The following is a 24468-nucleotide window of genomic DNA, read 5'->3' as shown; positions in this document are numbered from 1 at the left end:
TAAAAGCTGGCTAGATGTTATATCTGTGGCAAAATATAATCCATATAGCTAAGGCTACTGCAGCAGTGATCATTTGAACAACTACTGCTTTGGTATGTTTACTTACACAGCAGTACTTTCTCAGTCTTGGGAGCTAGAGATTCAGGATATTGTGGATTTAACTAATGTGTGACAGAATTTTATTAGGAGTCAGAAGATATTATTACTTAGCATTAAACAAGTTTTATAGTAGTTCATTTCACAGCAGAAACACATGGCATTAAACAAAATATGAGAATATGGAGTTTTGTGTTGCAGTGATCAGATGGCATGTAATCTGATGACGTTTCTGTTGATAGACTGATATTTAATGAAGCAGAAGATAAGACAATGCAGAAGAAAGTGATGGTTAAAACACAGAAAAAGACAGGAAAGAAATAGCATGTTACTGTAAATATTAAAATCCATGGGGTGAAAAGCAGAGGTAGAAGGTGTTACATTCAATGGTAAAATAATGAGTTCATTTTTTTTTTCTTTCTGCAGGACTACTGAAAGAGTTGATTTTCCCCTATAGAATATTCTTTTGACAAAGAAAGTAAAAAATGTATGTAGAACAAAATGGGAGAAAAAATTAATAGCTGAGACAGAAAGCACATATGTTTAGAGATACTGAAGGTTTAGGTGATGCAACTAAAATATTGATAATTATGCCTATGATGGCCTGGGTTATAGATGCAGGCAAAAGCACCATGTTGAATGGTAATGACAGCAGAGGTGTGGAATTAAAGGTGGCAGTGATATATGCATTACTGCATCAGAAGAAAAGATTGTAGCGTTTAGATCCATGGAACCTTTTAATGTAATAGAAAGTCATTTTTGTTAGGGGTTTTTAACTGTAAACTCAGATAAATATATGGAAAGGAATACAGGTATCACAAACCATTGATCTATATAGTGGATTGTGACTCTCTTAGTGTTATAATGAAGATATCCAAGAGAACAAGGTGACAATGTGTGGGTAAAAGGATTTCTGATCAGGGATTTTGTGCTGTACATATAGCTGGGACCATGGGATTTGGAAACATCATATAACTTATCACAAATTGCAGAACCGTCACCAGGTCATGGGAATTTATTAGAGACAGGAAATCTGCATGGCAGCCTTGTGTTGCTAATTGGAAATAGTGATGTACTCTCAGGCACATCTTTGGCATTTCTTAAGATGTGGAGTGTGCATTTATGTCTGAGGGAGTACGGAGAACAGGTAAGTGACTGTGACAGTTTCCCCATATTAATAAAGGAAGAGAGCTAGGAAATAAGTAATGGACAAACCGAAGCATGTGAACTCATGTTGAGGAGAGCTGCTGTTAAAAAAAGTTTAGTTGCAAATAGAATTCCTGTGAAGTTGCAGGGAATTTTTTATGTCCTTTTGAATTCTATAAGTACTAAAGGGAGTCAAAAGAAATTAGAAGACTGGGGGAGTTTGTTTAGCAGCTTTGTTTTATGATTAAACAAAAATTCTAATATTTTTCACAAATTGCAGACAGAAAGAGGATGAGGTAGTTCTAAATGTGGTGCTTGGTAAGGTTGGCTTACTGACTAGTGAGAAGTGTTTATTTGTAACATTGCTATTATTGTAATAACTGTTCTATTATTTTATTTGTAATATGCTTATGGAACCATGATTAACTGCTACCCATCTGTTTCTATTATATGTATTGTGACATGTTTTACACTTTCAACAACACAAGACTTTTCTATGCCTTTTGGCTCATGTCAGACCTGAAAAGGCTCATTAGGCCACTGTCCTTACCCCCTTAAGAAATGTGTAATTAAATAAATGCAAGAAAGCAAGGTTACTTTAAGGGATGTACAGAAGGAAAATATAATGTGCTTAGAATGCTTCCTATGTGAATTACATCTCTTTTGCCTTTTGTAAAGTGAAATTTGGTAGTGGCGCTTGTGAAAATATTTAATGGAGTGACTGTTGAAGATGTGATATAAGAGTTATTCTGTTAAGTATTTTAAAAATGAGTAAGGAGAGAATGGTATAGTTTATAATGACTGGAAGCCATTTTGTGTTATGAATTTAAACATGAAAATTGCTGCTAACATTTTGATTAATTGGATTGCTGGCAGACTATGATATCTATTCAATAATGCAGTCTGTGCCAGCAAAAATGCCTTATTCTCCAGCCCACAGCTTCATATAAATAAATAAATCTAATTATTTCATGTGTATAGGGCAGTTTACAGAAAGAGCAGTTAATCAAAATCTGAATATGTTTCTACCTGCGTTTCATTCGTTGTAGTTTGCTATATTTGTCCAGAATGAATGACCCTTCCTTCAGCTGCACTGAAATGAATTAAGTCAAGTAAAAAATAAATATGTCATTTGATGAATTGCAGTTTCTGTACCTTTTCATAGCCATTTGCTGAAGGTTACTACAAGAACCCCTGGATAATATCAGTCACTGTCTCTGATTTCTAAGTTATTTTATTATTTATTTTATGGCATCAGGGAACTTTCTCTACTCTTTTGGGACATTGGTTGAACATCACATCTGAAGAATGAAACAATTAGGAATGCAGCACCCCCAACCCCCAAATCAGAGATTGAACTTTGGAATGAACAGCTGAATATGAGGCTTCACAGGATGAAATGATTAAAAACATTGTGTAGTTAGAAGATGGAGCCCACAGAGAAAACCCAATATTTTCTGCTGTACCAGAGAAACTGGAAGGAACAGACCACATTAATTTTATTAAAGTACAAATAAGTATCTGGATATGGAATTCCATGTAAGATTTGTTAAATGAAATGACACACTACGTCCATGCTCCAAATGTGGCCCTTAGAAAGAAGACAAGACCTATACCTGTAAACATGCAGTCATATCAGCAGAAAGAGCTGCTTTTGACAAATCTGAGACAGAAGGATGAATTATTATCGATTATGGACAGTATAGCGATTATGGGAACATGTATTTGGGAATGCAGTGAGTTGGCAAATTTTAAAAATTCCCTGCATGGTACTCTGTCCGAAACATTGGGGGAGCAATTTATTGTAAATGATGAAATGATTTTTTTGAGTTGGGATATAGAAACTGATTTGACAAGACTTAGTAAGGTCCTACTAAGTTTAATATTGCTGGCTGCCAAAAAAGAATTATTAAAAAATAGAAATCAAAATCTAAACCCATAGCAGCTGAATTACTGAATGTGATAAAAGTGATAATAGTACTAGAGATGCGATTTTTAGGAAAAGGAAGAAGCAAACTACATAAACATAAATGGCATTTGTAAAAATAATACATGCAGGATAGTGTTCTACAGAAAAAAGTGTAAAATTTAGGAGGGGTCAGAACTTAATTAATCTGTGTAGTGTTGCTGTGAATGACAATTGTTAAGAAAGAAAATGCATGTATAATACAAGAAACAGAAAAAAAATATTTGTAGTAGTTTATTTGCAGTTTTGCAACTTATGTCTATCCATGTCATTGTGCCATGTGAGAAGTAAAATAAAGGTGTTAAAAATGTTTCCAAATTGAGTTTGTGCTATAACCTTAGAGGCTGTTATTTTGGAGATCTGGACACTCTGACCAGAAAAGAGCTTCCTTTATCTGCAATATGTAACCTTTTAAGATTATTTAAAAAAAGACTGATTGAAGGTCTTGACAGTTTGGTTCATAAAACTATCTATTGTTGCCATCAAGAAAATATGTCATCATTACATCACTACTAATTAACATATGCTAGAGTGTATGTATGTATGTATATATATATATATATATATATATATATATATATATATATATATATATATATTTCAATTTCTTGGTATAACACAACTGGACTCTCTCTCTTACCATTTAGTTTATACTATATATACACGGAGAACACGGCACAATGTCATTACTGGGTCCATACCAACACTTTATACAGGCATTGCAGACTGAAAGCTCTCTGAATGAAATGGCTGATAGCACATCTCTAATGATGTAAAAGCATCACCTACTTAGCTTGCCGACATTAGCCTCAAAAGTAAAGTCATCACCTCCCAGAATACATATATTGTTTGCCAGGGTTCCTAAGATGACAGTGCATAATAATACATTTTTTGATATTAAATATAATTTTATTATCAGCAGCCCAAGAAAATCAAAGCATGCTAGAAAATGTAATGGTCACTAAAGGAAATTACTTTGTCAGCTCATCTCTAGTTTAACATCATTCTTATCCAGAACTATATTGCTATTGACACATTTCAGACGATGACACTGAATTCAAATGGTTCCATTACTGATACTTAGAGAAACACCTTGTTAACCAGCCTTAAATTACAGATAATGGAAATGTTGTCATGTACTGGAAATAACACAACTTTCCATATATCTGTCTGATGCTGTAACTGTTCAAGAACATGCCTCAAGCCGAATGCCAAAAAATGCATCATTATCCCCTTTGGGGAGAGTGACATCCCCACATATTATCACATTAATAACAACATCCTAAGTACATAATCAGTAGTGAGGGATTTGGGTACCCAGGTTAATAGCAACCTGACTTTTGACCACCATGTTGCTTTCGTTGTATGGAAAACTTTCTACATGGCTCACCTCATAAGTAAGGGTATCTCATCCAGGGATAAAGAGGTCATAACATCACTGTATTCTTCCCTTATAAGGCTAGTTATTGAGTACAATGCCCCCTTTGGCATGTACCTCACAAAGCACATGCAGCAGCTGGAGAGCCACAGAGGTTCCTCACCAGGAGAATCCAGGGCCTTAAACATCTACTCAACACAGATAGGCTAAAGTTCCTGTTCCTCTACTCAGTTTCATACAGACTCCTCAGAGGTGATGTCTGTCTGGCATACAAAGCTACCTCAGACCCTGCCTTGATGGGACTGTTGCATATCCACAAGTCAAGCTCCACTCGAGCAACCCGTATGTGTGACCGCATCCTGGTCTGTGATATCAGTAGGACTTGTTGGAGGGACAGATTTGTTTCCCAGCGACTCCCCCACCTGTGGAATAGACTCCCTCTCCACATCAAGCAGAGTACCTCATTATCCCTTTTTAAGTGCAACCTGGATAATTGGATGGGAAACCGAAAATACACCCATGGGATTCCACCTGTGTCCCTGCTGGACAGGGGCTTTGGGTGCTGACTTGTATAAACATGGGCTAAACTCTTGGCTAGGCCTATAAGGGCCTCAGGGCCAATAACCTAGTAACCTCCTATGATCCTATGAAGATAAATTAAACCAAGTTTTGAATACCAAGTATATAGGACTGAGTCTTAATAAGAATTAATATGATTATGATCGACTGCTAGGCCATTGTCAAGCAATCAATCACATTATTTTAGAAATGCAATAAATGTGTATTATACAAATATCTTGCATTCATAAATCATAGTTGTAAAAACTGTTTAGAGATGAAACTGAAAAATGGTGTTTCATATGTTTTACCAATGTTACTTGATGAACTGATTGGACTTTAAATGCTAGTAACAGCAGCATCCCCAGTTTTATAAACTATTAATTAAGCTGAATAAAGGACTATAGTGCTTAAGTTTGCTGTATGAACTTAAGCACTGTAGGAGCTTTTTTATCTTTTCCCTTTTATAAAATCCAGATTCTGTCATTCTTAAAATATCCAGTAATGCTGAAATAAATATATATACTTCTGAATTATTTTCACATTTTTATTGTATAATTGCTTTCATCAGGTCATAGAACTGACTTTGTCAGGTCTTTTTATGTTTTTCACTTGCACATAATTCTTCAGAACTTTAGTTTAGGGAATTATGGAGCTAGCCAAAATACCAGGTGTCACCCTACAAATAGGGAATGGGCTGTTATATTACATAAATGTCATACATTTGCACCTATTGTTGTCACCTCACATAAGGCTAATTCCTGGAGATGCTATTTTAATGTTAAACACAAACCGTATTGTTTGGCCTAAGTGCTGTTCGACTCGGAGACTATCAATCTTTGATTTGTTAATATTCATAATGATTGTACACCGAATACTATTTTCAGGAAAAGTTCAAAACAATATTAAAACTGTAAACTAATTATTCAAATGTTCATTCTTTGTGCTTTGATAGAGTCACAAAAACTACTTGTGCTTAAAAGTATATTTCTGATCAGATCTTGCAGCCACCAACAATTTGGGTGTCTTCATCAAGAAATTATGAAACTGAGAACAACTGTACCTCAAATTTTCACACACCTGCAGCTCATCTCACAAAACACCAAGTCCCATATGATTTCTTTCTTTGGTCCACAAAGAATTCATCACACTGAAAGTTTGTTCACACAAAGAATTCGACACAGGTATACAAATTGCGAAGGATACAACTTTAAAGAGTTCCTCGCCACACTTCCTGTGTGTCAGTTTTGCAAAAAAATCCTTCCATCAATCGACCACTCATTTATTTTTTTCCACCAGCTCTGTTTGAACGTCACGCAGAATACAGTAGTTGTCATAGTACTTGTCTTTGTTGATGTCAATGCACAAGTTGTCTGCCAGTTCCTCAAATAAGCTCCACATCATTGGTTCTTTCAAGGTTAAAGCTCTCATTGTTTGAAATTCTGAATCCTGGTAATTATACCACTTCTCTAGGTGGTTTAAACACTTGTTGTAGTTGATCAGCATCAACTTTGAAGTGCCTTTTCTTATCCTGTGGAATTCTTTTAAGCATGTCTGCAGCAGCATTTCCATAAAATTTGTCTTGCTTACAATCTGCAATTTTCTGTCTTACTCCAACCATAATATCATGCAATTTGGTACTAGTACTTTGATCCGACTCTAACGTTAGCACACTACTTTGAAAGACCTGTATAACATTCTGTAAGAAACTCATCTCTAAAGGCATCCCAAATTACTTTGTAGCATTCTTCTTCTCCCCATGCAACAAAGTAAGACTGCAAAGCAGGCCATCCTAGAAGTATTATTTCAAGTGTGAAGTAATGATAACCATATCATTGGTACATGACGAAGAATGTCTTGATACTCAACTTTGACAAACTTGAAAAATGACTGGAGCTGTGCAGTTCATTTGGCATATCCGGAAAATTCAGCATAAGCTTATAGAATGATAATTTCAACGTCTACTGACAAAGTTTTGCATGCCTGTTTAATACAATTATTCAGAATATGACACTTGCAATTTGCTGAAATGAGTTCAGTTTCTTTTTTTTTTCAGTTTCTCATACATAGAAATTTTCTTGCCAAAATTCACTGCAGCATTATTCCCAGAAAATGCAGATACTCTGCTTGTGTCCATCCATTTTTCTCTATCACTTCAACTAATCTACCCATTATCGCCTCACTGCTTTCATCTAAATCTTCATAAAAGTCTAGCAAACCATGTTTTATTCCTTCTTGTTTTGAAAAATACTGTACTTTAACTGGAAAAAGTTTAACGCTTCCTTTGTTTGAAGAGTCAGTTGTAATTGCAAAGTACTTTGATCCTTATAAGTCACAAATCAACTGTTCTTGTGAAGTAGGAGCGAGAACATTTTCAATTATATTAGTTGCTTTCATTCTGCTGCAAGCAATCTTTTTCGCAATGCTAGATTAACTTGTTACTGCAATCTTGACTTGCATAGCTGTGGTGATGCTTAACACTGTGGTAAGTTAGATTTACTTCAGCAGCTGTTATAAGATCGTCCTCTTTGGTATTTTCTTTTCTGAAGAAGCTCATCATGACTGTATTTTGTTTAATCTCCTTCACATTTTTATTATGTTTCTCCGATGTTGCATGCACTACTACCGATCTGCGTTCCTTATACTTTACTGTAAATGTGTGATGGCAAATTTTGCATTCTGCTTCAGACTTTGTTTTCTTACCCAACCAATCCTTAAAATTATCTTCTTTTAACCTTTCATCATTGAATGAACAGTGATGCTTCTTTTTTGCCTTTATACAACTTTCAGATTCAGAATCTGAATGCTTTGATTCAGCCATTGTGACTTGTGAGGTCTTATTGATCACTTGCAGTGCAGCCAAAGCAACAAATTAAGTACAGTAGACTCTCAGTTATCCAGCACCCATGGGGATTGGTACAGTACAGACTCTGCTTCCAGGGCAGCAGGCAGCTATAGGGTCGATCTTAAGGTGTCATACATGGATGATAGTCCAGCCACACCCAAAAACATGTAGACATAGAGCTGTTAAATTTTTTATAGACAAGAAATTTCTTGTTTGGAAAACCAACACTTTTTTATTCCCCTGTTCTTGGTAGATGCCAGATAAGTGTCATTTCTGGTTGCTAGAGAATTAACTCTAAGAACAAGAAATCTGGAAAAAGCAGTAAATAATGGGAAATATTTTAAAAAATCTGGATAAAGCAGTAAATAATGGGAAATATTTAATTTTGGGACCTTTTGTCCTGCTTTTATGTAGAGACATGCGTGAATGGGTATACCTTCGTTGAAGGTTGTGCATCAGGGCTGGCAACTCAGCATGTAAAAAAAAATCTACTGCCAATCATTAGCGGACCAGAGTTCTGCTGTGGTGACCCCTAACCTGGAAAAGCCGAAAGACACAACAACAACATTTAATTTTGGGACCTTTTGTCCTGCTTTTATGTATGGCTTTGTCCAGATTTCTTGCTCTAAGAGGTTGAGAGGTATGGAGTGAGGGATTGTGTGTGTGTGTGTGTGTGTGTGTGTGTGTGTGTGTGTGTGTGTGTGTGTGTGTGTGTGTGTGTGTGTGTGTGTGTGTGTGTGTGTGTGTGTGTGTGTGTGTGTGTGTGTGTGTGTGTGTGTGTGAGAGAGAGATCAGGAGAGTGAGTATGATGTGTGAATGAATGCATAAGTCAGGTGGCATACCTCTCAATCTCTTAGAGCAAGAAATCTTGACAAAGGCATAAATAAAAGTGTGACAAAGCCCCCAAAATAGGGACACATTTTAAATGTTGCTCTTACAAACTTAGGAAGTTGATAGAATAACAGATTTTACATTAGCATGAATTTTCTGAAAGGTATGAGGCCTTAAATCAAATGTCTGTCATTATTTTCTAACTTCAGTCTATAATTATTTGCCATTAATATGGCAGAAAACCACAATTTTATGAGAAACAAACCAGCATTTTGAGGCAAAAATCTGAACATTCTGCAAAAATCTGTACAGTTGAGAGGTAAGTCAGTGTGCATGTGTGTGTGTGTGTGTGTGTGTGTGTGTGTGTGTGTGTGTGTGTGTGTGTGTGTGTGTGTGTGTGTGTGTGTGTGAGAGAGAGAGAGAGAGAGACAGTGCTGTATGAATGAATGCGTAAGTGGGTGTGTGCGTTTGACAGACAGTGAGAGTGATGTGTGAATGAATGCAGGTATGAATGAGGAAGTGACTGTGTGTGTGAAATCGGGAGACTGAGTGCGATGTGTGAATGAATGCAGGTATGCATGAGGAAGTGACTGTGTGTGTGTGTGTGTGTGTGTGTGTGTGTGTGTGTGTGTGTGTGTGTGTGTGTGAGAGAGAGAGAGAGAGATTGGGAGAGAAAGAGTGAGTGCAATTATATGTGAGTGAATGCTGGTTGCTTGAGTTCCAGATAAGCGAGAGTGTAATGTCATTATTCCTGGACATTTCAGAGTTATTTTGAATTACTTCCAGGAAACAGGAGATGTTATAAAAATCCTGGAGATTCCAGGGCAATCCTGGAAAGGTGGTAACCCTATAATTGCACCACAAACATGGGCTGCTGTGGTGGACAAGATTCTAGTTGAACCCGGCCTACACATAGTACGGCCTAGTTAAGTTTAATTCTGGTGGCTGCCAAAAATCAATTACTAGAAAATGGCAAAGTACAAACCAACTGTATTTGAAGTATTGAATATTGTAACAAAGATAAAAGAGCTGGAAGTAGAACCTTTAGAAAAGGGTAGGAGCAAATTACATAGAAAAATGTGAGAACAAAACATGCAGAATTATGTTTTGGAGGTGGAGTGAGATTTAAGTGAAGGCAGGAACTGAGCATTTTATGTAATGTCGGATTGATAATAGTTATATTAAAAAAAGTGATGTAAAACATTTGTAACTAGGAATGTGTTCATATTTTTTTGTTTTCTTTCGCATAAATGTATGTATAATTCAATAAAAGTGTTAAAAAAAGACTCCATCTGGACCTAGCTGGGAGGGGTAATATTTATGGTTAACTTAAGTCTAATAAATAGGCACTGAGGTATACTAGCTACTGATCTTGATAAAGCAAACTGTCGAGTATTCTGTGTAATGAATCATTTATGGATATAGTCTAGCAGACAGTGTACGGTTTTACCTGGTATTTAATACAAAGCCAGAATTAAGAAGGAAGTATACAAGTTGGAAATAGTATTCTTTTTTAGAGTCAGCACCTCCTTCTACCTTCTTCACCAGTCTTGCCTCACTGTCACTAGTCTTCTCTCACACCGTACATCCATTTCTTTGATTGCTGCCCTTATTTCTTCTTGCCTTCTTCCTGTCTGTCCCCAATCTTCTTCATCAGATAACTTTCTGCATTCCTGTACATGTACCCAAACCACCATAATCTGTTCTCTTTGACCTTCTCTGCAATTGGAGCTCCTTGTATTTCTGCCTTGATGTCTTTATTTCTCCATCAGTCCCACATTATGCATCCTACTATCCTTCTCATGCACTTCATCTCCAGTATGTCTAGCTTACTCAACTGCTCTGTCTTCACTGGCCAGGTTTCTGTTCCATACAGTAGTAGTACTGGTCACACCATGGTTTTGTACACATTACTTTTCAATTTTAGCTTCTTTAACATTCTTCTGCTATACACTACCCCGATGCTCTGTGCCGGTTGGCTGTAGCCCCTCTGATTCTAGATTTGACATCCTTATTCAGACTTCCCTTCTCCTTAACCACCCCTCCCAGGCACTTGAAGATGTTAACACCTTCCACTATTTTTCCCTCTATTTCAGTTGTCAGTTTCTTCTGATTTACCCCATTTGCTGCAATTGCAATTGTCTTACCTGTACTCAGTTTCATCCCATGTACCTTCAGTTTTGCATTCCATAAGTTCTTGTTCAGAGTCTGCCTTCAGTGTCACATTATCTGCATACATCAACTTTGCTAATCTGTCCCTTCCTATCTGTTTGTTATGTAGAGCAAAGAGCAAAGTGCTCAGAACTGAACCCTGATACACACCCACTCTGACTGGGAACCCCTCTGTGAATCCGAACACTGTTTGTACTTTCATCTTTGGGTCTTTTTCATATCCTGCACTAATTCTGCCAGTGTTTCTGGGACTTCAAACCATTGCAGAACTGCCCAAATCAGCCCAAAGCTTTTTTTGAGACCTTTTCTTATGCTTTCTCCAAGTCTTGGAATGCTGAGTTTGACTCTTTCCTTACCTCTAGCTTCTTTCAACTATCTGTCTCCCTGCAAAAATCGGTCAGTCATGCTACATCCTGATCTGAATCTATGCTGCTTGTCTCTCATCTGCTCTGTGTATTCATTTATGAATCAGTCTCACCATAACTTTCATGCAGTGTGACAACGTTTGATACCCCTGTACTGCCCACAGTTGTGAATGTCCACTTTGTTCTTGTACACTGGTCATAGTATCCCTATTCTCCAGTCAGCTAGGATACTGCTATGAGTGCCCCTGAGGAGCCATTTCTCCCCTAACTCACCCAACATCCTGATCATGCCTGCTGTGACCTCATCTGAGCCTGCCGCTTTGCCTGACTTCATTTTCCCTAGTCCTGTTCTTACGTCTTCTAGGGTGGGCTTCTTATTTCATTGCAGGCTTTGTCTAGTGAAGTACAGCTTTTGCAGGGTTTTCTTCATTCAAAACATGCTTAAAATTCTCCTTCTATCTGCCTTTGATGTCCTGTGGACTGATGAGATGCATCCCTGATGAAGGGTATCTGACTATCTTCTTTATTTTTTTTCATCAACTTGCAACGTGATATCGTTTTTTTTTTTTGTTTGTTTTTTTTGGGTAATCCACTGAGTTGCTTTCCAGAAGCAAGTAGAGTGCCTAGTGCCTTTAGCCCTTTTTTTACACAAGCAGTATTCTTTCTTAGTGTAGTCCATTTTTTTTATAATTCCCACTTTTCCCTGCAATCCTTCTGCATTTTGATGACTTCCTGGACTTCTGCATTTTACCTTTCCTTATGTACAGTATCTTATTTCCATACCTGCCTCATCCATATATCTGTTCTGTAGTCCTCACACATGCTGTTTTAAGGAGCTGACATTCTTCTTCAACTCCAATATCTCCTCTTCTTCTTGAGGTGTTATAGCCCTGAGTATTTCCTTGAACTCTTGTGCTTTCTCTCCGGTCAGTCTCAAGGTCTTCAGCCTGGTCACTGTTGACCTTAGAGTCTTCTCTGACAACTGCTTGTGTCTGATTGTGGCAACCAGTGGTTTATGCTATAGACCAACTGTTTCACTGGGGAATACTATGCAATTGTGGATTCTACCCCACAACCATTTCTCTATTAGGACGAAGTCTACCTGAGTTGCATCTTGGCAACTCTCGTATGTGATTTTACGAATAACTTTCTTGCTGAACGATGTGTTGGCCACCATCAAGTCATCTGCCTGTCAGAAGACTGGAACAGCCTTTCCTTCTTTATTTCTATTGTCCCACCATGTGGACCCAGGCAGCCCTCATATTATTTTTTGGTTGTTCCAATATTTGCTTTCAGATCCCCCATTATCAACATCAATTCATTTTGTCCTGCAGCTGCTACCTGAATCCACTCTTTCTCTCACTATCACAACACTGCTGAGGGGCATAGGCTGAGATTATGAATACTGTCCCATCCTTACACTGGAGTCTGATTGCTATGAGTCTGCCACTAATTCTGATGACATCCCTCACTTTCTTCTAAAGCCTCTCCCTTGCCATAATTCCCACACCATTTCTAGTCTGTTCTTCTCTTACATGGAAGGACCTGGATCCAAAACCAAGTGGCTTTGCTAAACTGCCCGTGCATTTTCTTACCTGAAGACTGAGGATATCCAGCCTCCTTCTTACCATTGTGGCATCCATTTCAGAGTTCCATCCTGTCAGTAAACCTGTGCTGAGTACAGCAATCTTTAGTTCATGTTTGATTGGTTTTATGTCCAGCTTTCAATCAACAGTGCTATCCCAGGTAACCTAAACTGGGCAACTAGACACCACCTGGCCAGTAGCTTACTGAACCAGGGTTGCTAGGTTTTATGGTGGGTGCGCACTGGTCAGTAAGGGAACATAGACTCCTCCTACATTTCACATCGGTCCTTGACACAGGTCAGAGTAGGCCAGATCCTCTTCAATTCATTTATCAACAGTAAATACCCATGCCCATTTTTGGTGACATTAGTCACCACAACCTAGAGCCAATATATATATTTACTACATCAAGTGTCTAGTCATTACATGGCAGTCTGTAATCCATGTTCTCCTTTCTAGAGGATACTGCACAGCAAAGTTGATGCCAAAAGTGGTAGACCTATACAACTACTCTCCCGGCAGGCAACATCTAGAGTCTGTGGTGCTGGACACAACTCCATTCTTGAGTGAGTCTGAGGTGTCAACACTCAGTATGTTTTTGAGAGATGAGAGTAACCCCAGAGAGACACAGAGAGAATATGAGAACTTTATGCAGGATTTGTCCAAAGATCAGGATCAACTTTTTTACCTTGTGCATGGGAGGAGAATACTTTAAACAATATAGCAATGAGAACTGTATACACACGTGTGTGTGTGTGTGTGTGTGTGTGTGTGTGTGTGTGTGTGTGTGTGTGTGTGTGTGTGTGTGTGTGTGTCTGTGTGTGAAGGTTACAAGTTAAGAGTAGACAGTGGGGGTGTAAAATATGAACTCTACTAACAGCAACAAACAAATTGCCTTGCATAAAAAATACAGCAAAATAAAACAAGACTCGTTATGGGTCCTAACAATGGGCAAAGCAAGTTCAACAAGTGAAAGGAAACAGATGTGCTTTCCAGGGCAGTAGGTTTACTACAGGGAGTTGTGCAGATGTTACCAGGGCAGTAGGTTTACTACAGGGAGTTGTGCAGATGTTACATGCCACCCTGTTTAAAGATTCACTCAATAACGGAAGGACTCCACAGGAAATGGAAAAGGGTTAGTGTTGTCCATGGCAGTAATAAGGAGGAGAAGAATAACACCAGCTCGTCTTACGCAATGATGGGCAAATGAAGAATACTCTCCGTAAAGGAAGGCTTGGAGAGCACTTGAAATAGAGTGCCATTTTCTAGTAATTGATTTTTGGCAGCCACCAGAATTAAACTTAACTAGGCCGTACTATGTGTAGGCCAGGTTCAACTAGCATCTTGTCCACCACAGCAGCCCATGTTTGTGGTGCAATTATAAGGTTGCCACCTCTCCAAGATTGCCTTGGAGTCTCCAGGATTTTTATAGCATCTCCTATTTCCTGGAAGTGATTTTAAATAACTCTGAAATGTCCAGGAATAATGACATTATACTCTCACTTAACTGGAACTCAAACAACAGGCATTCGCTCACACATGATCGTGCACACACACACACACACACACACACACACACACACACACACACACACACACACACACACACACAAAATCACTTCCTTATTCATACCTGCATTCATTCACACATCACTCTCACTGTCTCTCACATGCACACATCTACTTATGCATTCATTCATACATCGCTGTCACTCTCTCTCTCTCTCTCTCTCTCTCTCTCTCTCTCTGACACACACGCAGCCACACACCCATTTACCTCTCAACTGTTCAGATTTTTGCAGAATGTCCAGATTTTTGCCTCATATTTTTGGTCCGTTTCTCATAAAATTGTGGTTTTCTGACATATTAATGGCAAATAATTATAGACTGAGGTTAGAAAATAATGACAGACATTTGAGTTTCAGACATCATACCCTTCAGAAAAGTCATGCTAATGCAAAACCTGTTATTCTATCAACTTTCTAAGTTTGTAAGAACAATATTTAAAGTTTGTCCCAATTTTTGGGTCTTTGTCCCACTTTTATTCATCCCTTTGTCTAGATTTCTTGCTCTAAGAGGTTGAGAGGTATGCTACTTGACTTACACATTAATTCACACATTGCACTCACTCTGCCGGTGAATTGCTCTAACAAATTCAAACAAATTGGACTGGTTTGTTGGCTGAAGAACAACGGATTTACATCTTAAATGTAGGCAGATGTGGTGTAAGTTAATTTCAGTAAGGCCTTTGGCTTCCGCCATAGCTTACTGATAAATAAGTTAGACAACCTAGATCATGACTGAGAATTTACAAATGAAATACCATCGCAGAAAAGAATAATGTACTCAATACGCGCCGAGAGATGGACTTATGTCCAGTTATAATTAACATATGTGTGATGTCAACCACAGAGGGAATACTCACCGAGAGCTGGACTTATGTCCAGTTATAATTAACAAATATATGATGTCAACCACAGAGGGAATACGCACCGAGAGCTGGACATATGTCCAGTTATAATTAACATATATATGATGTCAACCACAGAGGGAATATGCACCGAGAGCTGGACTTATGTCCAGTTAAAATGAACAAATATATGATGTCAACCCCAGAGGGAATACGTGCAGAGAGCTGGACTTATGTCCAGTTATAATTAACATATATATAATGTCAACCCCAGAGGGAATACGCACCGTGAGATGGACTTATGTCCAGTTATAATTAACATATATATGATGTCAACCACAGAGGGAATATGCACTGAGAGCTGGACGTATGTCCAGTTATAATTAACATATATATGATGTCAACCACAGAGGGAATATGCGCCGAGAGCTGGACTTATGTCCAGTTATAATTAGCATATATATGATGTCAACCACAGAGGGAATACGTGCCAAGAGCTGGACTTATGTCCAGTTATAATTAACATATATATGATGTCAACCACAGAGGGAATAGGCACCGAGAGCTGGACTTATTTCCAGTCATAATTAACATATGTATGATGTCAACCACAGAGGGAATAGACGCCGAGTGCTGGATATATGTCCAGTTATAATTAACATATATATGATGTCAACCACAGAGGGAATATGCGCCGAGAGCTGGACTTATGTCCAGTTATAATTAACATAATTATGATGTCAACCACAGAGGGAATACGTGCCGAGAGCTGGACTTATGTCCAGTTATAATTAACATATGTATGATATCAACCACAGAGGGAATACGCGCCGAGAGCTGGACTTATGTCCAGTCATAATTAACATATGTATGATGTCAACCACAGAGGGAATAGGTGCCGAGAGCTGGACTTATGTCCAGTTATAATTAACGTATGTATGATGTCAACCACAGAGGGAATACGTGCCGAGAGCTGGACTTATGTCCAGTTATAATTAACATATGTATGATATCAACCACAGAGGGAATATGCGCCGAGAGCTGGACTTATGTCCAATTATAATTAACATATGTATGATGTCAACCACAGAGGGAATATGCGCCGAGAGCTGGACTTATTTCCAGTTATAATTAACATATGTATGATGTCAACCACAGAGGGAATACATGCCGAGAGCTGGACTTATATCCAGTTATAATTAACATATATATGATGTCAACCTCAGAGGGAATACGCGCCGAGAGCTGGACTTATGTCCAGTTAAAATTAACATATATATGATGTCAACCACAGAGGGAATACGCGCCAAGAGCTGGACTTTTGTCCAGTTATAATTAACATATATATGATATCAACCACAGAGGGAATACGCGCCGAGAGCTGGACTTATGTCCAGTTATAATTAACTTATATATGATGTCAACCACAAAGGGAATATGCACCGAGAGCTGGAGTTATGTCCAGTCATAATTAACATATATATGATGTCAACCACAGAGGGAATATGCACAGAGAGCTGGACTTATGTCCAGTCATAATTAACATATATATGATGTCAACCACAGAGGGAATACGCACTGAGAGCTGGGCTTATATCCAGTCATAATTAACATATGTATGATGTCAACCACAGAGGGAATACGCGCCGAGAGCTGGACTTATGTCCAGTCATAATTAACATATATATGATGTCAACCACAGAGGGAATACACGCCAAGAGCTGGACCTATGTCCAGTTATAATTAACATATTTATGATGTCAACCACAGAGGGAATATGCGCCAAGAGCTGAACCTATGTCCAGTTGTAATTAACATATATATGTTGTCAACCACAGAGGGAATACGTGCCGAGAGCTGGCCCTATGTCCAGTTATAATTAACATATATATGATGTCAACTACAGAGGGAATACGGGCCGAGAGCTGGGCTTATATCCAGTTATAATTAACATATATATGATGTCAACCACAGAGGGAATACGCGCTGAGAGCTGGACTTATGTCCAGTTATAATTAACATATGTATGATGTCAACCACAGAGGGAATACGCGCCGAGAGCTGGACTTATGTCTAGTTATAATTAACATATATATGATGTCAACCACAGAGGGAATATGCGCCGAGAGCTGCACTTATGTCCAGTTATAATTAACATATATATGATGTCAACCACAGAGGGAATACGCGCTGAGAGCTGCACTTATGTTCAGTTATAATTAACATATATATGTCACCCACAGAGGGAATACGCGCCGAGAGCTGCACTTATGTCCAGTTATAATTAACATATTTATGATGTCAACCACAGAGGGAATATGCGCTGAGAGCTGGACTTATGTCCAGTTATAATTAACATATATATGATGTCAACCACAGAGGGGGAAATGGAAATATACCTTTGGGGGTGGGGTTAATGCTGATACAACAATAAAGAAGCCACCAACTGGGAGCTGTGAAAACTAATTTAATTAGTAAATAATTTCAATAAACAGACCGGTTTCGGCTATGGTTTTTACCTAGCCTTCATCAGTGCAAATCCACCTAAGACATTTGAAATCCTTTATATATCATAATTAAGAACAAAACATGATTGGTGAGCTCATGAATATGCATATAATTATTCATAAATATTCATTAAGTCCTGGCTGAAATAATGCACCTAGTTTTACTATCCATTTCCTTTCTTTTGCATTTAGTTTGATATGCCATCCTGATTTATTATTTCTGTCACCAGTTATTTTATTAATAATAGTGAAATGAAATTTGGCTGTACTGTGTTTGAGAGTGTGTTTATACAATGCATTACTTGCTCTTTTACATCTGACGTCACTCAGATGTTCAGATATGCGTATTCTAAAAGGTCTTGATGTTTGGCCAATATAAAATGCATGACAGCTACAAGAGGCCATATAAATAATCCAATCTGTATTGCAGTTAGCAAAAAACTTAATGTCAAACACGTGACTGCTGTTATTGCTGGAAAAATGTTTGGTTTTTACTACATGTTTGCAATTGCTACAATGTCCACAAGGCATGCAGCCCATACGTTTGTCTCTTAGTATTGATGTCTGAATCATGTGCAAATTCCTGGATTCAGAATGATGTTTGTAATGATTAAAATAGGCACCCAAGTTTTTGCCTTTTCTGAAAGAAAATGTATCAGGTATATGGTTGGACAAAGCAGAATCTGCGAGAAGAATATTCCAATGCCGTTTACTGATATCAATAAATGTATTTGTATTTCTGCCATAGGTGGCTGTGAAACGCAAAATATTATTGCTCCGTGATTTATTCCTGTATCTGAGGAGATCATCATGATTAAGTTGGGATGCATAATTACTAGCTGTGGTAACATAACCCATGCTATAGCCCCTTTGTTTAAATCTGTCAGTCAAATCCTGGCGATAATACTGAAAGGTGCTGTCATCTGAACAAATGCGGCTCATTCTAATGAATTGTGATTTTGGAATATTTCTGGCTATATGTTTGGGATGAAAGCTGGAGGCGTGGAGTAAGGTATTATATTTGGAATATTTGCGGAATACTTGTGTACTGAGTGTATTGTCTGCATTTCTTATAACTAATACATCCAAATAGGTAATCCTATATTGATCATAATTGATGGTAAAATGTAGGCCCCATTTGCTATCATTAAGATATTCAACAAATTTGTTCAAGTATTCAATATCAGCCCTCCACACCATCCAGCAATCATCTAGATATCTACACCAGATATCCATCTCAGCCAAATAGATATTGTGTGTATCATCATATATTATTTGATCTTCAATATATGCCATATATAAGTCAGCATAGATGGGGGCAAAAGATGCCCCCATGGCAGTACCTTTGATTTGAAGGTAACATTGTTTACCATAGAAAAATACATTTTTTGTGAGAACATGTTCAGTCAGACATATCAGGAAAGTGTTGAAGCCAGGTTTGTACATTTGTGATTTATAAAGCCAGTATTCAACAGCATCCAGTCCAGCCCAATGTGGAATATTTGTGTATAGTGCGCTGACATCAAGAGTACATAACCACCAGTTATCCTCTATTTTCATGTCATTAATAATGCCCAAATAATGCCCAAAAATTCTGTGGTGTCCTGGATCCTAGATCTTACCCATTTTAGCAAGGGCTTAAGATATTTCGTGAGAAATTTGGAAAGAGGTTCAGTAAGAGAGCCATTTCCTGCCACAATTGGTCTACCTGGTGGGTGAAGAGGATCTTTGTGAATTTTGGGTAAAAAATATATATTGACTGACAGGATCAGTAATAGTCAGGTGGTTAAGAGTATTTGATGTTGTGATCCCATTCTCTACTGCTGAGTTAAGAAAAGTATCAATTTGTTGTTTGAACATGGAAGTGGGATCTAATGGCATTTTCATATAGTATCTGGCATCATCCAGTTGTTTATGAACTTCACTATCATAATCAGACCAGTTCATAACAACAACAGTGCCTCCTTTGTCAGCAGAAATGATTACCAATTGTTTGTTGTCAACTAATTCTGCTAAACTAGTGGAATCCATCTGAGAAATATTATTCAACATGGGTGGAATCATGTTTGATGTAAAATGTAGATCTTTAAGAACACTGTGTTGAAAAAGGCTTACACAAGGATGCATGGGTGGAGTAAAGGTAGATCCATGGTGTTTAAAATTATCAGTCACGTAGTCATGTCCATGGTTTTCCTAAAAATGTAATTTAAGGTTAATTAATCTACAAAATGCTACTATATCCTGTGCAAAAATATCCTCAGACACAAAAAAGCCAGAATAAAAGAAAGGCCTTTATTTAACAGAGCAATTTGTGATTCAGATAGTACAGTGTCAGAAATATTCAATACATTAGTATTGGCAAGTATATTTATTTGTTGGTCAAAAATTCCATCAGATTCTGTAAACTTCTGACTTTTTCTGTGTTTCCTGCCTCCCCTCTTGTAGGGCCTAAAGGGGCCCCACTGTTCTTGTGTTTGGGGCTCGGGGAGTCTGTGGTGTGTGATGTATCAATATCTGTACCAGAGGAAGATTCACCCTCTGAAGAATCTGTAAAAGTGTTATGTTTCTTAAGAATAGATCTGGGGCATTTTCATCTGGGGGTTTGGTTGGTATTCTTGTTGCTACCCTCGAATCTAACATGTCTGGTCTGTCTAAAAGGTTGGCCCTTCTCATAATCAGCCTGGTCCCTTAAAAAATGTTTTAATTTTTCTTTCCTTGAATTGGTGTTCAAAACTGAATAGATCAGAGCTTAATTTGGTCAAAAAATAGGAGAAAAATGGTTCATCTTTATATTGGTTACAATCATTACATAATTTGCTGACTATCAGTGTTTCCTGGTCAATAACTCATTCATAATAGTTGGATAATGTTTCCACGAATTTCATGGAGCATTCCTGCTGTATATTTGACCATGCTGTGGTTAATTGTTCATCAGCCTCAGTAACCAAAGGTTGAATTTTTACCCTGAGTCCTCGAGGAGTTATAACCTTGGCCATGTAGGGCTTGAATAATTTCAAATGCCACACATTGGATCTCAATGTTTTCATATTTTTGTTTAGTTCCTGGAACAATTTTTCACAGCATAGTTCAGGATGATCAGTATTATTAAAATTGGCTATATCAGATGGTTGTCCAATACCAAAAACACCTAAGTCATCCTTGTCAGAGGCAAGACCAATAAGAATTCTGTTTAGATCCATATTGAAAAGGAATGGTGCAATAATAAAACAAATTGGACAAAAATTGTCCTACAACAAGCCTTTATAATATGCCCACAACACCACATCCTATGCAATAAATATAAATATATATATGTTTATCCAAAAAAAAAATTTTTTAAAGTCTGGACAATAATGGCTTCAAATTTGGATTAGTCAAAACCAATGAGATATCACAAAAATGTGTATCAATAAAAGCCACGTCCAAATTTCAAGAAAAAATAGGACAATAATGGTAGTTGTGATGCAATAAGAAGCAAAATCTTTCCACAGATCTCAATCAATAGTATAATATGGTATTATTGGAACAAGGACAACAATCAATATGTATAAAAAATGTCCGAAATGCTCAAGGACAAGTAATATGGTTAAATGATATCATACCCTTGCTCTGTGGAAAGGATTAAAGGTGACAATCCACACCCTGTTTTTTGATACATTGTGTGATTTCCAGAAGATGCACCAGAGTGTCAGATTAGCATGTTAGTGCTGAATCATCCACATACTGTATAAGTGATGCTTGCACAGAAGAGGTACAAAGGTTACTAACAAAAATGTTATAAAGAGAAGTGGCCCAACAATTAAGCCTTGGGTTATACCAAGTAACCATCTTTAACACAATGGCTTTGGTTCTGTAATCTCAGACTTTTGGGACTTGGCAGATTAGTTTAGTAAATGCAGAACAGATAATGAAGGCCTGCCCTTGCATTGTATGCAATGAGAAATTGATAGAACCTTGTACATACACTCTGAAATGGGACCACAGTAAAAACATTGCAGCTTAAAATTTCTTGGACAGTTACTCTCTGTAAATTATCAGATGGCAGTAGTTTATTCAAGTAATGTTTGCAATCACTGAATGAACAAGTGCTGTTGAGATTATCAGAAGAAGTAATTAAAAGTGTAATTACGTAGTATTGAAAACTGGAAATATTGCAAGGGAAAACCTGACAAGTTAAACTTTGCTTCATGACATTGTCTGCTGGTAACATGAGATGGTTATGTGACTTTTTAAAATATATGTGGGGGAAGGGGATATTTACCAAAGTGATTGCAGGATCATTTGGAAATTAGCCATGTATTTTTACGTAATATTTTGGCAGTTTTGTCAGGGTCCATGTCACGAACATGCATTTGTATCTGAAATATGAGTATGCTTTCTTGAGTGGCTCCAATTTTACATTCTAAAAACTAATAATGACAACAATGATGATTAGACAGTATTTTTAGAATAGCAGAATTATGAACACTATCACACCAATAAGCAAGCATGCATTTTTACAATGGAATAATATATATATATATATATATATATATATATATATATATATATATATATATATATATATACTTTTTTTTAATTAAGCAGGAAAACTCATTCTGCAAAAGTGGCACATTTTAGGTAACCTATCAGTATTGCCTGGTTAAGCGACTTGCCAGGAGACACACAGAAGTCAGAAGGATACTGAGAGTCAAGCAAGGCACTATATCATCAAGCAGTATCATAGCTTTAGTTATCTGCAGTAACTATCTGATGTAAATGATTTGCATCTGACTAACTTAAAAACAATTATACCATTAGACTGGCATAATTAATAGTTTAACACTATGAACAATACCATATATATATATATATATATATATATATATATATATATATATATATGTATGCTTAAAAGAGTGAATTCTGAAGAAAGAAATACATAGCCAGTTTTAAAATCGTTAGTGCTTAACCATGTATTTAAGCCGTTTGCCACTAGAGGGAGACATGTACTACTAGAATTTGGGACAGTTAGGCTGGATTTCACACAATGCAAGACAAACTAAATTTTGTTAATTTGGAGATATATTTATGCTAGCTCTGATAAAAGCAAACAGTGAAAATATGTAGCAAAGTTAACTTAGAGATATCAATGTATTCCTGAAAAGAATGGTGCAAAAGAGATGTTATAAGATTAAGTATGAAAGTGAGTGTTTTAATTTAGGTGGTGAAATGACAAATAAATAATTATATGGCAAAATATGCATTACCCTCTGTTTTAAGGTGGTTGCAAATAAATGAACATTAGTTCTGATTTTTATCTCCCTGAAGGCCATTTTGTGCAAGATGAGGCAGCAGTGAGAAATTAACTTCAAATTACCAGTTAATCAGATGCATGTATTTATTACAACTTGTTCACCAGGCTAGGCCCTCTGAGCCAAAGATTCACTGTAATAGGAACAAAGCTGGGCAGCATAATCCTACAGACAATTTAAGTTATTAGAGCAGCTAATCAATATAAGCTATAGCACAAAATATGGAGAGGAAGCCAGAATCTCAAGACAGCATGTACGTTGCAGACTCCTAGAATTCAAAAGACAAAACTGAACCCCATGCAACTGAAACGTAAGGCAGATATCCAACATGATGCGTACCCAATGTGCATCCATAGTGGCAACACTAAACGGGGAAAAACAGTGTCTGCAAGTTTTCAAAGGTACCAGGGTTCCTTCCCTGATATGTATAAAAACATAACACAGGAACGTAGAGGTGGCTTGATACCTTCTATGGGAGCGACACAGGCTTTACAATACAGCTGTTCTAGTTTTTAGAACAGAAAAAACTCTTAATCAGGAGTGTAAACTCCTGATAAAGAGCATCTGTTAGTTTAAAGGATTGATCATATCATCTATATTTTCTGTGACTGGACAAGTGTGGCATTTGCTTTTACAGCTATTATTTCCTGGAGTAATTTATTTTTCTGCTGCCCTACGCCTTATATAAGGCCAGGGCTATAAGACTTATCCATTTGCCTAATTTATTTGTAATGTAACTGTTTTTATGTGCACTATCTGTTTTAAAATTTATCACTGGGAAGCATGCCATCGTCACTGAAACTAGGATGCTCACTGAAATGAGGATGCCTTCTCTACCATCTATCAATAAATTAACAGAGACAATTTTATGTAAGTATCTGTCCCATTGTGCATTATCCAGTCATTTATCTAAAGGGGGAGAAGAACAAAAGCATGTGTTCAGTGTGAAATACAGTGGCAATAATGGGAGAAGGTAAAACATCCCCATAACGAGTCCCTGTGAGTATTATCCAGCTGTATGTTTATATTATCCTTTAAGGAATCATTTTACCTAGCAGTGCTCAGTCACTGGCCCTTATGTTACTTTGTGATGAATATATATTTCTTCAGAAAGTTTTTAATGCAGGTCTACCTTCCCCAGACTTTTTTTTTTACTTTTGTTTTTTAGTAAGTATTTCCCAGCCCTCATATACATTCCCTTACTTTATTAGTTCACGATATGTTAACAGATTACAAATTTTATGTAGCTTTTATTGTGAAGCATTAAGCTAAATTTCACATTCCGGGATCAGACTGTTTTCACCAGATGTCATT

This window comes from Protopterus annectens, chromosome 1.part1, assembly GCF_019279795.1.
Source record: "Protopterus annectens isolate FY-2018-M chromosome 1.part1, PAN1.0, whole genome shotgun sequence".
NCBI classification, from domain to species: domain Eukaryota; kingdom Metazoa; phylum Chordata; order Ceratodontiformes; family Protopteridae; genus Protopterus; species Protopterus annectens.
This window is presented reverse-complemented; position numbering follows the sequence as displayed.